Here is a 16,402-nt window from a genome sequence, read left to right as displayed (position 1 = left end):
GACAGCTCTGGCTGGCTTGGACATTTACCTTTACAATGGTCAGTAAACTCTAAGTCTGGCTTTGGTTTTATCATTTTACTCTTCAACCAAGAACTCCAATGTTAAGGTTTCTGGCGATCTTTTGCTTAATTTACAAAAAGCATAACTGTCACACAGCTGTGTTGCTGTGCAGTGTCCAGCAGGTATCTGTAATGACTGGAATTATCTGTAACACATGCATGCAGCATGGCTGGAGACTTTGAGCTGCCCACTTGCTTCATGCGGGCTTATCTTGGGACATGTCTGTAGACTGGTGTAACTCCACACCAATAGCATAGAGTTCTCTGTGCTTTTTGATTTCTTTTATTCCTTAAAGTTTTTTTTTTATTTCCCCCCTAGGGGATAGAAATATGTTTTTTTCCCCTCTTATTTTATAGGCAAACCACTTCAATAGAACATGGGGTGGCCATATGCTCATATATATATATATATGAACCTCACAATTAATTCAGCAAAGAGAATGGCCTGTAGCAAGCTTTAATATGCCATTCTAGGGGCTGCTTTGATGAGGAACAAGGAGATGATTGCAAAAGAAAATGACAATAACATTTATAAAAAGATACGTTTCCTTTATTAATGATATTCTAAGTATTGGTTGTCATCTGTTTAATGTGACATCCAGGGCATTTGTAGGAGGTACTTAATGCATTTTATGTATAATTTTATAGCAAAAATATGGTGTTAATATTGAAGTATCTTACAGTCTAGCAAACTGTTGAATGAATGCTTGTCTTAGCCTTATCTGAAACTCCCAGGTCTAGACTTTTGGCTGGCATGGCTTCCAGAACTGGTTTTACAACGGTATTTTAGACCCTGGGCTTTAGCCAAAATGATTCCAATAGTGAGGAATGGCTCAAAAAAAAATCCCAGTATCTTCTCCAACAAAAAACAAAGGCAAATTAACTAAATTCACTAGAATCTCTTAAATTGCTAATTAAACGGTAATTAACCATTTCAGAGGAAAACCATTCATACCAGTTTACATTTTATTTGACTAGATTTTCTTTAACAGATTTCTCCCAAACCTGGATGGTTTCTTCCACTTGAACACTGGCAGACTGGAAGCTTCAGTCAGGGCCATCAGCCTGCACTTGTAGGGAGAGCACATGGCATGTGGTTAGAGCACATGGCATGTGGTTAGAACCCTTGCCTTTTGTAATTCCTTGATACACAAGAGTGACTAGAGAGAAAGGAAAAGCATAAAGCTGTTTTTTTTTTTTTTTTTTTTTTTTTTTGTGCTTTGTTTACATTGTGCTGAAAGGCAACTGCGGAGCTTCAGCCCAGGAAGTGAAATTCACATCTCTCCTTCGCAGGCCCCAGAAGAAAGCACCCAGAGATAGATGAACAGTGCCTGCCGCGAATGAATCTTTTCCAAAGAGAAGGTAAATTAGATCATGCTTTTGCCTCTTCATTAGGTATTTTCATTACAGTTATCAGCTACATACTTAGATGTTTAGTGCATGAAAATAAAAACCAACCGAAGTTCAGAACTGAAACTTGTGATTAGGCACCAAGATCAGAATTCAAATGTAGAAGATATGGCAGACAGGAGACAGTTGTACAACTATCCACAGTACGTTGATAGCTCTCACATCTGGAGGGGGATATAAATACCCCCAAACATTTTGCAAGCAGAGACAAGAATCTCCATTGATTAATTCACCTAACAAAAGTGAAATTATTGAGTCAAATGTTAAAAATCACGCAAGTACATAATTATGTCACTACCTGAATTTGTCTACCTGTCTTTACCGGCAGAGTTGTCCAACCATGAAGTCAGATGAAATGTGCTCCAGTTCTTTTTGTTTTCTTTGAAAACTTATTATATACATATTAGTATGGCAAAGAGAACTCACACAGAGAAAGGGGTAAACAGGGAAATGATCACTCCTCCAGAGCTGGTCCCCATGAATCTCTTGACTTTCAAACAGCCAAGGCATGGTATGACTCTTCCAGTCTGTGGAAGGCGTGATACTAAGCAGGAAGTTTATCAAAAGGTCTGTCCTGTTTGTTATATTTAGCCAGGCATTCAGTGTTCCAGTATTTACAACCCTGAATGGCCTTAAAGGATAGCAAACTAATGTACTTACACCCAAGGGAAAGGAGTTGAGAAATGTTGTAGAAAAGAATTAAAATATGCACTGAATATTCTTTTAACCATCCTGTCTGTTTTATACTAGGTACTTTATTTTACTTTAAACCTGTATTCAGACTTAAAGGAAAATAGTAAATTATTTCAGCCATAATGACTTGGCTACTAGGATGAGCATTGTAATGAGAAGAATTTTCAATATGTGATTTCAATATGGATTTCAGGAACAGCCTAAGCTTAGACTCTGCTCTTGGGGCTTAGCATAAAACCACTTAATCCTTTAAATGGTTATGTTCCTTCATGTATAAAATGATAATTACGACTTGCCTGCGGGCTCTTGTAAAGATTAATAGAACAAAAAATAGGAAAGTCAATCTTGTTTAATATTTCATTGGAGGAGCCAGCAGGACAAAGTATAGAGGCAATTATATCCCAAATTCTTTAAGACATTGGTTCTCAACCTTCCTAATGCTGCAACTCTTTAATATAATTCCTCATGTTCTTCTGGTGACTCCCCAACCATAAACTCTATTTATGTTGCTACTTCACAACTATAATTTTTCTACTGTTATGAATCATAATGTAAATAAATATCTGATATGCAGGATGTCTGATATGTGATCCCTGTGGAGGGGTCATGACCCACATGTTGAGATCACTGGTTTAAGAAGTCAGTAACTAAATTTTTTTCAGTTCTCTCTCTCTCTCTCTCTCTCTCTCTTTTTTTTTTTTTTTTCTCTCTCTCTCTCTCTCTCTTCTCTCTCTCTCTCTCTCTCTCTCTCTCTCTCTCTGTAGGGGTATATATAAGTAGAGGCTTATGTGTATAGAGGCCAGAGGAAAACCCTGGGTTTTGTTCTGTAGAAACACTCACCTTGTTTTTAGAGCCAACGTCTCTCACTGGCCTAGAGCTTGTCATTTTGGTTAGGGAAGCTGGCCAGTGACCCCAAGGAATCGACCCTTTATATGGGTTCTGGGGATTGGACTCAGGTCCTTATGTTTGCATGGCAAGTACTTTACTTAGTGAACTATCTCCCTAGTCCTTGCCGTTGCTAAGCTGCCATGTGCTTTACGTGCCGTATCATCACTACCTCCCCACCAACCTATTTTGTTATTTACCCTTCGTATCTTGGCAAATCATCAACTCTATTCTTTATTTTTAAAATATAGTTCCTTGTTTATTTTATGTGTATAGGTGTTCTGCCTGCATGTATGTGTGTGTACCATGTTCATACCTAGTGTCCATAGAGAGCAGAAGGGGATGATGGATCTTCTAGAACTGGAGTTACAGATGGTTGTGAGCCCCTGTGTGGGGGCTGTGACTCAAACTTGGGTCCTCTGGAAGAGCAATCAGTGCTCTTAACCACCGAGTCGTCCCTCCGGCCCACAAATTTTATTCCTGACACACTTGGATCAACTTTACTTTCTACCAATTTCCTGAAAGAATGCTACATTTGTTTTATATCTATATACTCCAGATATATTGTGTACTCTGCAAGTGTGCATTCACTATTTTATATCTTTGTATCAACAGAATCCTGCTCCACATTTGCAAAGTAACAAGTGAATAAAACTGGGACATGAATTATGCAACATCTTTCCAGAAGCTTCTACAATTTGATGTTAATAATACATTATACTACTCCAAACTTTCAGGGCACCAATAAATCAATAACTGAAAATCAACATGGCAACTTTGTTATTGTTACTAAATCCTGGATTAGGAGACAAGTGTGAGGTGTGTGACAATCGTATGCTTCACTGTTCTAGGCACTTCTGGAGCATACCTTGTTGTTTTGATTTTTGACTTATTGTTTTACTCATGAGATTAAATATGACTTAGTGTGGTTATGGATCTTTGGTACCCCCTCTTCCAGTTTGTATTTAACTATCTTATGGACTAGTTACTTTAATTCTGTGCACATTAAACATGTGGCAAATAACTTTCTTATAGAAGTGTTTTCCCCCTAATTTTTTATTTCATATTTTACATACGGATTTTAATTCCAGTGGTTTCATTGGCCAAATTACACATACACTTCACACTGTGTTGGAAGATTTCATTTTGTGAAGTTGACCTATTTGTGTATTCTACACACCTTTTTTAATTTTACCATAGCCATATTTAATAATAACAACCTCCAATATTGTTGTAAGTGTGGACCAGGTACTGTTCTATTAATCTGCATAACTCCGGTAGTAATTACATACCATATTAGGAAATGAATTCCCAAAGAGGCTAAGTAATTTTCTTGTTAATGTCCTACTATGCTTCTGAATTTTGCTACAGCCCTATGTAGGCTTTACATCTGAGGTATGTGTTCTCAAGCTGGACTGTAATCACTTTCAACAGAATTGTACAACACTCTAGAATCTGGTAGTAGGTTGTCCTTCAGCACTCTTCTATTTTATAATTTTCGTGTGGATTTTCTCATTAAATTTACTGTTAAGTTTTATATTATATTGTTAGTTTTCATGAAAAGTTCTGTTGGGATTTGTTTTAGCTTTGCATCACCATAACAAAAAAACATTGGAGAAAATTAACTAATAAGTAGAAAAGATTGTTTTTGATTATGGATCTGGAGGTTCTGGTGTAAGATTAATGGCCAAATTATTTTGGGCCCCTGAGGATCATATCGTATCATGGCAAGAATGTGTTGCAGAACAAACCATTCCCACTGTAGGACAGGAAGCAACAAGATGAGAAGACTAGACTAGGGTCCCACCTCTTCTTCTAGGATCCGCCTCCACTGATCTAATGATCTTCCATAAGTCCTCACTATAGCAAATTCTAATGACACTGATTTTTAAAAATAATCTAAAATTTCAAGTGTCATTAGAATTTGCTATAGTTTAGAGATGGACTGCTCTACCAAAGAGCCATGTATTTCAAGGGTTGGGGTTGGGGTATGCTTTGGATCTTCAGGAAGTGAGGAATTAGCCATTTTTGAGGTAGAGATTTCAAGAGACAATCATGTTAAAAAAAGTCATTTGGGTGAATTTAACTAGTATATATAAATATATTAATATTAAATAATAAATATATTAATATTATATAAATATTAAATATATATCAAAATAGTTTAGAGATGGAATGCTCCACCAAAGAACCATGTATTAAAAAGTTTGGGTTGGGGTAAGCTTTGGATCTTCAGGAAGTGAGGAATTAGTTATTTTTGAGGTAGAGATTTCAAGAGACAATCATGTTAAAGACAAAGTCATCTGGGTGAATTTAGCTGATGTATATGAATATATAAATATATTAATATTAAATAATACATATATTAATATTATATAAGTATATATATATTTGGACATGTCCAGACAGAGAACCACATGAAGACACAGAGCAAAGATGGCCATCTCTAACACTGATGACACTTTGATCGGGAGTCTCTAGTCTCTGTCACTAAGCAGGTCAACTGCAGTAGTTGCAACCACTGAGTCAGTGGCATATAATGGCAGCTGTAGCGAATGGATGCAATTATCGCCATTGTTTGTATCTTTCCTTAAAAAAGGTTTATTTTTATTATTATTAAATTATAGATATGGTATGTGTGTGTATGTGTTGTACACTTAATTATTTTTCTGTGCTCTGGATCTATTTGTCAGTTACCATTTTAATATAAATTTATAAATTTGTGTTTGAGAGTATGCCCAATGAATTGGTTTTTGAATTTGCCAGAAAAGATTGTGAATCTGATGGTTGTTACTTCATGCAAAAGAAATTCAATTAATAAAAGGAAGGATGTTGGGCCTGGGATGGAGCTCAGTAATAGAATGCTATGGAGTACACTCAAGGCTCTGATTTTCACTCTCAGCATGACACACAGGCAAAAAGGACTGAAGCTTACTGACAATAACTGGACATTTCAAAATATTCCCAATTTGTCATCTTATTTCTCTTGTTGCATTAAAAATACCTTGCATATCCACTTAAGAGCATTGAGTATTAAAAACAGTTCCATGTACACAAAGCAGAATGGTCATCACTCGTTTCTTAAAGGGCTGATGTAGCCATACAAAGGATATAAATACATAATTATAGAGATAAAGCTTCCATTTTGAAACTTGAGTGTAATGGATAATACAAAGTATTGTACCCCATAAAAATGAATTAAAGACAAGAAACTCAGTTGGTCACAAAACAAACACAAAGACATGAGTGTGGGGAAGGGATTTGTAGGGAAGCTGTGAAGGTTCACAGGTGAGAAGAATTAAAATGAGCAACACTAAAAGGCAAACATGGAGGGCAATGTTGAAAGGAAAGGGGAGTGTAACAAAGTGAAATTTATATGTGATAGGGAGAAACCATGTGTAGCCAGGGTTCTTTTTGTTTGTTGTTTGGTTTTGTTTTTGTTTTTTTTTCTTTGATACAATTTTTTTTATTTATTTATTTATTTATTTATTTATTTTTTTAATTTTACTGAATACTATTCAGTTCTACATAATAGCCACAGATTCCCTTGTTCTCTCCCTTCCTGTCCCCTCCCCTTCCCCCCAGTCCACCCCCCATTCCCACTTCCTCCAGATCAAGGTCTCCCCCGAGGACTGGGATCGACCTGATAGACTCAGTCCAGGCAGGTCCAGTCCCCTCCTCCCAGATTGAGCCAAGTGTCCCTGCATAAGTCCCAGGTTTCAAACAGCTAACTCATGCAACGAGCCCAGGACCTGGTACTACTGCCTAGATGCCTCCCAAACAGATCAAGCCAATCAACTGTCTCACCTATTCAGAGGGCCTGATCCAGTTGGGGGCCCCTCAGCCTTTGGTTCATAGTTCATGTGTTTCCATTCGTTTGGTTATTTGTCCCTGTGCTTTATCCAATCTTGGTTTCAACAATTCTCGATCATATAAACCCTCCTCTTTCTCACTAATTAGACTCCCAGCGCTCCACCTGGGGCCTAGATTCCTCAGTCCTTGGATGGGGTTTCTGGCCCAACTATTAGGGTGTTTGGCCATCTCATCACCAGAGTAGGTCAGTCCCAGCTGTCTCTCGGCCATTGCCAGCAGTCTTAATTGCTCAACATCCCTAATCACCAGGGAAATGCAAATCAAAACAACTCTGAGATACCACCTTACGCCTGTCAGAATGGCTAAGATCAAAAACACTGAAGACACTTTATGCTGGAGAGGATGTGGAACTAGGGGAACTCTCCTGCACTGCTGGTGGGAATGCAAGCTTGTACAACCACTTTGGAAATCAATATGGCGCTTTCTTAGAAAATTGGGAATCAATCTCCCCCAAGATCCAGCTATACCACTCCTGGGCATATACCCAAGAAATGCTCAATCATACCACAAGAGCACTTGCTCAGCTATGACCATGTCAGCATTATTTGTAATAGCCAAAACCTGGAAACAACCTAGATGTCCTTCAACTGAAGAATGGATAAATAAATTGTGGCACATATACACAATGGAATACTAATCAGCAGAGAAAAACAATGACATCATGAGGTTTGCAGGCAAATGGATGGATCTAGAAAGAATCATACTGAGTGAGGTAACCCAGACTCAGAAAGACAAATATAGTATGTACTCACTCATAGGAGGATGCTAGATGTGGAACAAGGATGACTGGACTGCTACTCACATCACCAGTGAGGCTACCTGGAAAACAGGACCCCAAGAAAGACACAGAGAAATGGATGAGATCTACATGAACAGCCTGGACATGAGTGGGAGCAATGAAGGGCGAGGGTCAAGGGAAAGAGAGCGGGAGATCCTAGCTGGATCAAGAACAGAGAGGGAGAACAAGGAATAGGAGACCATGGTAAATGAAGACCACATGAGAAAAGGAAGAAACAAAGAGCTAAAGAGGCCCACAGAAATCCACAAAGGTTTTGGTTTTTTGAGACAGGGTTTTTCTGTGTAGTTTTGGTGCCTGTCCTGGATCTCGCTGTGTAGACCAGGCTAGCCTCCAACTCACAGAGATCCACCTGGCTCTGCCTCCCAAGTACTGGGATTAAAGACAAGCGCCACCACAGCCTAGGGTTCTTATATGGGGACTGATCAGAAGGATGCTGGGTTTTTTGGAAGACGCTAGCAAAGGGAGAAGGTGAGCTACCTGCTATTCAGCCTCTTTGAGTGAGCAGAATTCCACCTCAACCTTTGCATCAGGTGTTCTTCAGCGGGATAGAGATCTAGATCTAGTTTCCTTTAGTACCTTTGAAAGAGTCGATGCCTCAGGGCATAGAATCCCCTCAGGTTGCAGCCTCTGTGCCAAACAGCTGCTGCTAACAGCGGAGTGGCAGTCTCTGATTCAGACAGCTGTTGCTTAAGGGGCAACCACTGTAAATAATAATAATAATAATAATAATAATAATAATAATAATAAAACAGTTAACAACAGGTTACAAATGACACCGATAAAGAATTTGAGCACCCAAATTTCATAGATTATGTCAAAATTTATGTTTGTTTTTGTGTGCTATATGATTACTAGTAAGCATGTTTATATATACCAGCCCCCACTCTCTGCCTTAGGCTGAACAGGATACTCATTAGGAATTTGATTTGGCATCAAGAGGAAAGCATCCACAACATTCCAAAGAAGACAGAACACACTGCAAATAGTGTAGCATGAATCTTAAAATTCTTATTAATAAAATCAAACTTGGAGCTGGGTATTGGGGTGAATGCTGGAAGATCAGAGAAGCAGAACAAGCCACAGCCACTTCACCTTGCCAATTCCTCAGCTGATCCTTTTTCCTCAGACTGGAAACCTCTGTGTTCTCATCTGAATGGATCTCAGCTGAACTGCTGCTAAAAGCCTAAAAGCTTAACCAGCCTCTAGTTCCTGGGTTTCATGCCTTATATACCTGTCTGCTTTCTGCCATCACTTCCTGGGATTAAAGGCATGAGTCACCATGCTTGGCTATTTTCAGTGTGGCTTTGAAATCACAGAGAGCCAGATGGATCTCTGCCTTCGGAATGCTAGGATTAAAGATGTGCATGACACCCTTTTCTGGCCTCTATATCTAGTGGCTGTTCTGTTCTCTGACCCCAGATAAGTTTATTAGGGTGCCCGATATTTTGGGGAACACAATATCACCATAAAATAGGTGTTGTCAGTATGTCCTGCGCCATTGCATGGAAACAGTCGTGGAAAGGGCCCTGGCTGGACTTGGGCCTAGAGAATCATTATTCATGTGAGATTTACATTGTATTTTAGACACTAAAGAGTTGGGTATAAAAGAAGGACAGGAGAGTGGCAATAATAATTCAAATTATTTGTAACAGTCTTTGTTTTTTTTAAACAAGGTCAACTTGAGATTTATTACTTTTTATTAACACGTTAACTACGCAGAAAATGCATTTTATTATGCATTTTCACACATGTAAATAGTGTATTTGATCATATTCCCCCCTCTTCACCTTACCACTCCTACTGAACCTCTAACTCTTCACAAGAGTTCTCCCTTCTAATTTCATGTTCTCTCCTTTTTTTTTTAAATGTATTTTGGTGGTCTATTAAGTGTCATTAAGGTTGTGTGCACGAGAGATTAATTTTTAGCAACCTAGATATCTTACTCATAATTACACCACCAAAGAAAATGCTTCTTTCTCCCCCATCAACCATTAACTACCAATAGATCCTCAGGCAAGGGCAAGGCCTTGTGAATCCCCATCCCTCCATGACTGAATTTTTTTTTTTATGTTTTATTTGTTATCACTGTGTGTGTACATGTGCATCTGTTGGTATAGTATGTTGTGCACCTGTGCATGGCACAGTGCCCCACTGTGGAGCTGAAAGGACAGTTGTTGGAAGTCCATTATTTCCCTCTACTTTGGGTTCCAAGGATTGAAGAGGGGTGATCAGACTCGCAGAGCCAGTCCCCAAGGGAAAGTTGAAAGTCCTAATCTTGTCTTGGTCTTATGCGAGTAATCAAGCTGTCTGTTTGTGATAATCTCATTGGATGAAAACAAATTATTAAAACGTGTGACTTCATTCTGATCCGCAGTCATCCCAAGTGAGGCAGTGAAAGACAGAAGTACATCCAAGACATGAATTATTATTGCCATTCTCTCAATTTTCTTTAATGCCCAAGACTTTAGTGTGGTTGTTAGAGTTCATACTCCATGATTAGATACTCATAATTGTGTGAATTTTTTAAATGAAAAGAACCTGTTAGAAATGTTCTAGTGTTGTTCTACCAATAGTAACTGTAAAGTTAGATGCCATCATGTGCCTCAGCTGGGTTCTCTCTTATGAGTTGAGTAGGAGCATACATTTTTTTCTCAATTCACTGAACACTTTTGTTACACTGGACAATAATTTTCTATTTTTTTTACATTATTTACTATTTATTTGTTTGTGTATGTGCCACCACAGATGTGTGGAGGTAGGAGGGTGACTTGCCAAAGTCAGTTCTCAGTGGGAACATTCTTAACCTGAAAGAGCCATTTCAAATTCCTACATGTAAAATCAAGGGGAGCCATCAGTGTACAGGCATTATCTTGGTCCTTTCAAACCCCATCCAGGATTATTATGTGAGATTCATTAAATAAAACCCAAACAAAAAACCTCAGGAAAAAATATTAAGGAACAAATGACATACACATTTTATTATACATTAATTATATTTACTGAATAATCTAGTCGTATTCTTCAGTTCATTTACAGTGAATAAGATCATTTAGGAATAAGATGAACCATTTTTTTAGCATTATAGATTCAGTTGTTACTGGAGAAGGTATTTTTAGAATTCTTTTGAGTATAATATGGTTCTGCTGTTATTGGATCAGACGCAGTTGGCACAGCGTGACATTTCAACAGTGGCTCAAAGTTAACAGTCACCGTAGAACCCTTTGTGATCAGCTAAGGTTATTTTTAAACCTAATTCTAGATAACTCAGAGAAGTACTTCTCTGTATTCCATGTAGTCATCTCAGTGGCAGAGCCATGGAGGGCTCAGCTCATGGCACTGCCATCAGCTGGCTTCACTCTGAACCACGTTTATCACCAAGCCTCCGAAAACAGAGGCTGCAAGCAAAGGGAGAGACATGTTACTTTAATTAGGAAGTTCACACCTCATTTATTTAGGAATTCCCAGATACATGGAATAGTTTGCTTACTTGTTTATTGAGAAAAACATCTATGGAATTTTGATATAATTCGCCACCTCTAACTCATATGTTATATTCCTTTATCAAGGAAATCACCTGATGGATCAGTTTCTTGGAAATTTCTGGGGGAACTATGTATTCATTTAAGTTGATGACAAAACAGAAACATGCTAAATAATGTGATTAAAGTTGTTAAAAGCCAAAATAAACACTTATAATTATCTCAAGGAAAAACGGTGTTAGGCAAGTGCCGGCTCTATAAAGTGGGACTCTGTGTGCGTCTTTTAGACCCTGCTGCACAATAGATCATAGTTAAAGGTCTGTTAACAGACCCCTGACGGCTGAGCTAGGTAGCTTGTGGTTTTCTTCGAAACCTATTGGCACAATGTAAATTTATGTGTGAGGTGCAAATTGGAAGTTCCTTCTATTGGTGCCCTTGGCAGAACAGAAATCATACTGTAGGGCTAGCAGCAGGAAGTACATTGCTTTGAAATTACCCAGCAGGGTGTCTACTTGCTGCTCTTGCTGCCTCTGAGACAAGGGCCTTATATTGTCTGGCCATGATTAAAATCAAAGTGTAGGCTGCTTTGTTGGGTGCCAGTAAACTTAGGTGAAAACCAGAAACAATCTGGAGTTTTAATTATTTTGAACTGCAATGTTAGTAAGAAATGAAGATGAAAGCATTTTTTGACTAATCTGTCCTGATTATTCCATATTAATGAATGTGCTAAAAATGCAGAGAGAGACAGAGAGAGACAGAGATTCAGAGAGACAGAGACAGAGAGACAGAGAGAGACAGAGACAGAGAGACAGAGAGAGATGATTTTTTTTTTTACCAAAGGCTTTGTGAAATATCTCATGCCATAAAATATATCTAGTTAAGGTGCCATTCAGAAATTCATAGGGAAAAGCATCAAAGCATTATGATACTTTTGGGTGAGTAGAGAGAAACAGATGTGTCTTTATCTTATTACAGAATAAGATGAAATCTATATGAAATAAGCATGGGTTAGAATTTCTTGACTAATTACTGACTTAAAGCCATCCATTTTAAGGAGAATATTTCTGTGCTATAATCAAAACTTGTTCAGTGTCTGCAGGCTGCACAGAGTTCCAGATGCCATAATTCTCAGGTCTGGCAGCTTCTCAGTCTTTTCTACTTAACTTTGCTTTCTTTGAAGAATATAAAAACCAAGTCACAGGTTCAGACATTGCCATCTCTAATAACTTCGAGAGAAAATGTAAGTAAAATCTGAATAACAGAAGTAATGCAAAGTCACTATCACACTGAACTAGATGGTTCTCAAGTAGATGGTGTTAAAACCAGAAGTCAATGTATAAAGTTTTTGGGAAATATGCAACTAAACCATCCCTAAATGCTGAGAATTCATACAATGAGTCAACAAAATTTATTGAATGCCTTCTATGTAGTAGGCACCTTCCATGAGATAGGCAAAGCCTGGGCATGTGCAGGTGAACAGACAGATGGGAAGATAGAGTATTAAACAACCATTTACACCTGTATTCTGGAAACTGAAAAAAAAAAAGCCAACAAAGGGATGTCCAGTATGTCATGCAAACACTGTAGTTACTGCCTAACTTAGCAGCTCTCATCATAACTTTTTTTTTAAAGTTCCTTTATCTTTGTTGTGTTTACATTTCTTTATCTTAGTTTGCTTTATTTAGCAGGCAAATAGAAGATTCAAGCTTCCTCTGGTATTAAGAAGTTAATATGACACCCAGCTGCTTAGCATTTAAATCTGTTTATAAAAATTAACCCCTATGGGTGGAAATACATTCTTTTCATAATGAGATATTATTTGAAGCTTTTCCCCCCTCAAACTTCCATTCTAATCAGGTTTTAATATTGTTCTCAAACTAATCTTTAATTTAATAAGCATAGTAATTTCATTCAGGAAAAATTTCCATGACATTTGTTGCATCAAATGTACACAGTCAGCATTCTATCCCAGCAGCACCACCTATTGTTGTCTTGAAGTCCTTTCTCTAAACTTCACAAACACCAATTCATTCCTTTCTCTGGGCCTGTATGAAGTAACTAATGTTTCACTCCTTCTACAGGTACCATGGTGATGCTCCCAAGCTGTAAGTCTTATTTTGCAAACAAAGTTAATGTCAACTTTTAATTGGTGAATAGATACTGATTGCAGAGGCAGTATGCTTATAAAATATTTTATGATTATTAAAAGAATGTTTGGCAAATGTTCCAAAGGACATCTCTATGTTTTTGAAGTCACTACTACAAAGCACTGTGATTTTTACAGTTAAAATTAGAATGGGAATTGGAATAGAATAAGAGAACACTCTTGGCATTTTTGTCTATTTATTCTAATTAGAGTTTAATGGTTTTCCCCAGAGGGTTTTTAACAACTTCCCTGTGATTTAAAAAATAAATAAAATCAACAGACCACAAATACTATTTGCATTTACAGGTAGAAACTGAAATTCAGAAAGGGGCAAAGTGAGGACCAGTATGGAATTTTTCAGTATTATTTCCAGATTAATGAAGGCTTGAAAATTTCACATCATTTTCATCTTTTTTTTTTTTGTCTTTACTTGTTCATATTTGAATGTGGGTGATAAAAAGCAGCCATGGAAACTGTAAAAAGGATTTCAGAAGGGAAAATAATTAGCAACATGTGAAGCATTTTCACACATATCATTCAGTCTTCCTTCCAATTCCCTGGGGTAGGTGAAGTGGTCTTTGAGTCCTTGGTGCTTTTCTTTTCCTACTGTGCACGCTCTTCTTGAGACATCACTTACTGCTATGTATTAAATTATAATCTCACTTTATACCTATTATTACAAGTATGTATCCATGTCTTCTTTGTCTCAGACAACCTCTAGAAAAATCTATGTAAGTTGTATATGCATGTAAAACTCCAAGTTAGCTTATCATTTTTTTCTGCCACAATTACACATCTTCCAGTATTCCTTTATCTTAGTAATGTCCTATCATCTATATGTTTGATTAAGTCAGAGATCTGGAAGTTATCTCACATTCCTCTTTTCCTTTATCTCTTCCACCTAATCAGTCATGATAATTACATTTACCCAATGCCTGTGAATTCCTCCCTAGTTCATTCAGGCCCTATCATTTCTTACCTGGCTCTTCTAATTTTGGTTTTATTGATTTTCCTTTTTGCCCTTTTAAGCTGGCCTACAATGACTGTATATAGATAGTGATGGTGCTCAATAAGACATCTTCATATAAGCATATCATGGACCTCGACCACACTCAAGTCCCTCCCCTTTCCCTCCTACCATTTGTTTTTCCGGACAATACCAATCCTATTTTATGTCCTATATAAGATTTTATGTATATAAATAAATTCTAGTATCAAATAGGAGAATCACAATGATATCCGCTTCTCTGAGCCTGACTTATTTTGCTCAAGATGAGTTTTATTCAGCCATAAAAGTAAATGAATTGTCGTTTGCCAGAAAAGGAATACAGTAGAAGCCATCTTACTTGGCTCACAGCACTTTTTTGTTTGACTTTTTTTTTTCCTGCTAGATCTTCTAAAATTCAGGACTTTCAGAAGGAAGCTTCGGGAATGGCTCTTCACTCATTTTGATGATGAAGCACAAACTTTTACACAGATAATTTGAAGCCATTTTGAAAATATAAAAATTGCAACTTTTCCAGTTTTCTGTTCTACCTCTGATTTTAGCAGATACTTTTTTTTTTTTTTTTTTTTTTTTTTTTTTTTTTTTTTTTTTTTTTTTTTTTTTACCATGCTGGGCATTTAGTTTTCCTAGTGTGCCAGCCCTAAGAGTGGCTGCTGATTTGAAATATATTAATATACTTTGTTATATTGGAATTTAGGAGAAAAACATCTTAGGATCGGTGCCTAGATGCTGAAATGGCATTTGAAAAACTCGGTATCCATTAGTGTTAAAATAAAAAAAAGTGAACAATTAATAGGTATTTTAATTTGATAGTATTTATATCTGCCAGATAAACATGAACATCTTAAATGATGAGGGATAAGATTAGAGATATTTCTACAAAAGTCAAAAAGAAGAGAGGAAACTGGATTTCTCAACTGCTATTTAAGTGTAACTCAAAGCATTAGCCAATGTCATTTAAACAGGGGTACCCGCAGGCATAAGAATTGGAAACAAGGGGACAAATTCCATTTTTAGATGTTATTATTCTATATCTTGAAGCTGATGCCCCCAATTTGCAGAAAACTATTATAACTAAAAAAGCTTCAAGTATCAAGGTATAAAATTAGCAAAATGCAATAACCACCACTGAAAGTTAAAAGGCAAGTACAAAAGTGTGACAGAAACAAGCATCATATATGGCATGATACCACATAAAACAGGATAAAAAGATGTCTCCACCAAATCCCTTCTTTCAGAGCACAAGGAATCCCACAGAAGAGGAGGCAGAAGGAGCCTAAGAGCCAGAGGGGATGGAGGACACCAGGAGAACAAGGCCTTCTAAATCAACTAAGCAAGATATGTATGAGCTCATAGAGCCTGAAGCAGCAGGCACAGGGTATATACACGTCTACACCATGTCTTCTGTGTGTATATATTATAGCTTTCGCTTTTAGCTTAGTATTTTTATGAAACTCCTGAGTGTGAGAATGAGTGGGTCTCTGACTCTTGTGACTACTCTTGGGGCTCTTTTCCCCCTGTTGGGTTGCTGAGTCCAACTTAGATATGATGGTTTTTGCTTTATCTTATTATTTTTTATTTCACCGTGTTTGGTTGTTATCTCTTAGAAACCTGTTGTTTCCTAATGAGAGACAGAACAGGAGTGAATCTGGAGGGGAGGGGAGGTAGGGAGGAGCTGGGAGGAGTAGAGGGAGAGGAAACTATAAGCAGGATATATTGTATGAGAAAGGAGTCTATTTCAATAAAAGGAAAAAATCATGTTGTATATTATAAAGAGAACAAAACAAAATTTTTAGACAGCAAATAATAAAATACGAAAAATCTATGTGGAGGAAACCATAAACATATCTCAAAGATAAAAAATAGGTGAATATAAAGTTGTAATTAATAAGAGGTTACACATTGTAAGTGCCAATTCTTCTTAAATACGCTATTTATTTAATTCAATCCTAAGAAAAATATTTCACCTTTGGAGTGACACAGATTGGTTATAAAGTTTATATGGGAGAGTAAACAAGCATGAAAAGTTATGGAATTGCTAAAGAAGGACTT

This window comes from Peromyscus leucopus, chromosome 17, assembly GCF_004664715.2.
Source record: "Peromyscus leucopus breed LL Stock chromosome 17, UCI_PerLeu_2.1, whole genome shotgun sequence".
NCBI lineage: Eukaryota > Metazoa > Chordata > Mammalia > Rodentia > Cricetidae > Peromyscus > Peromyscus leucopus.
Note: the sequence above shows the minus strand (reverse complement) of the source record.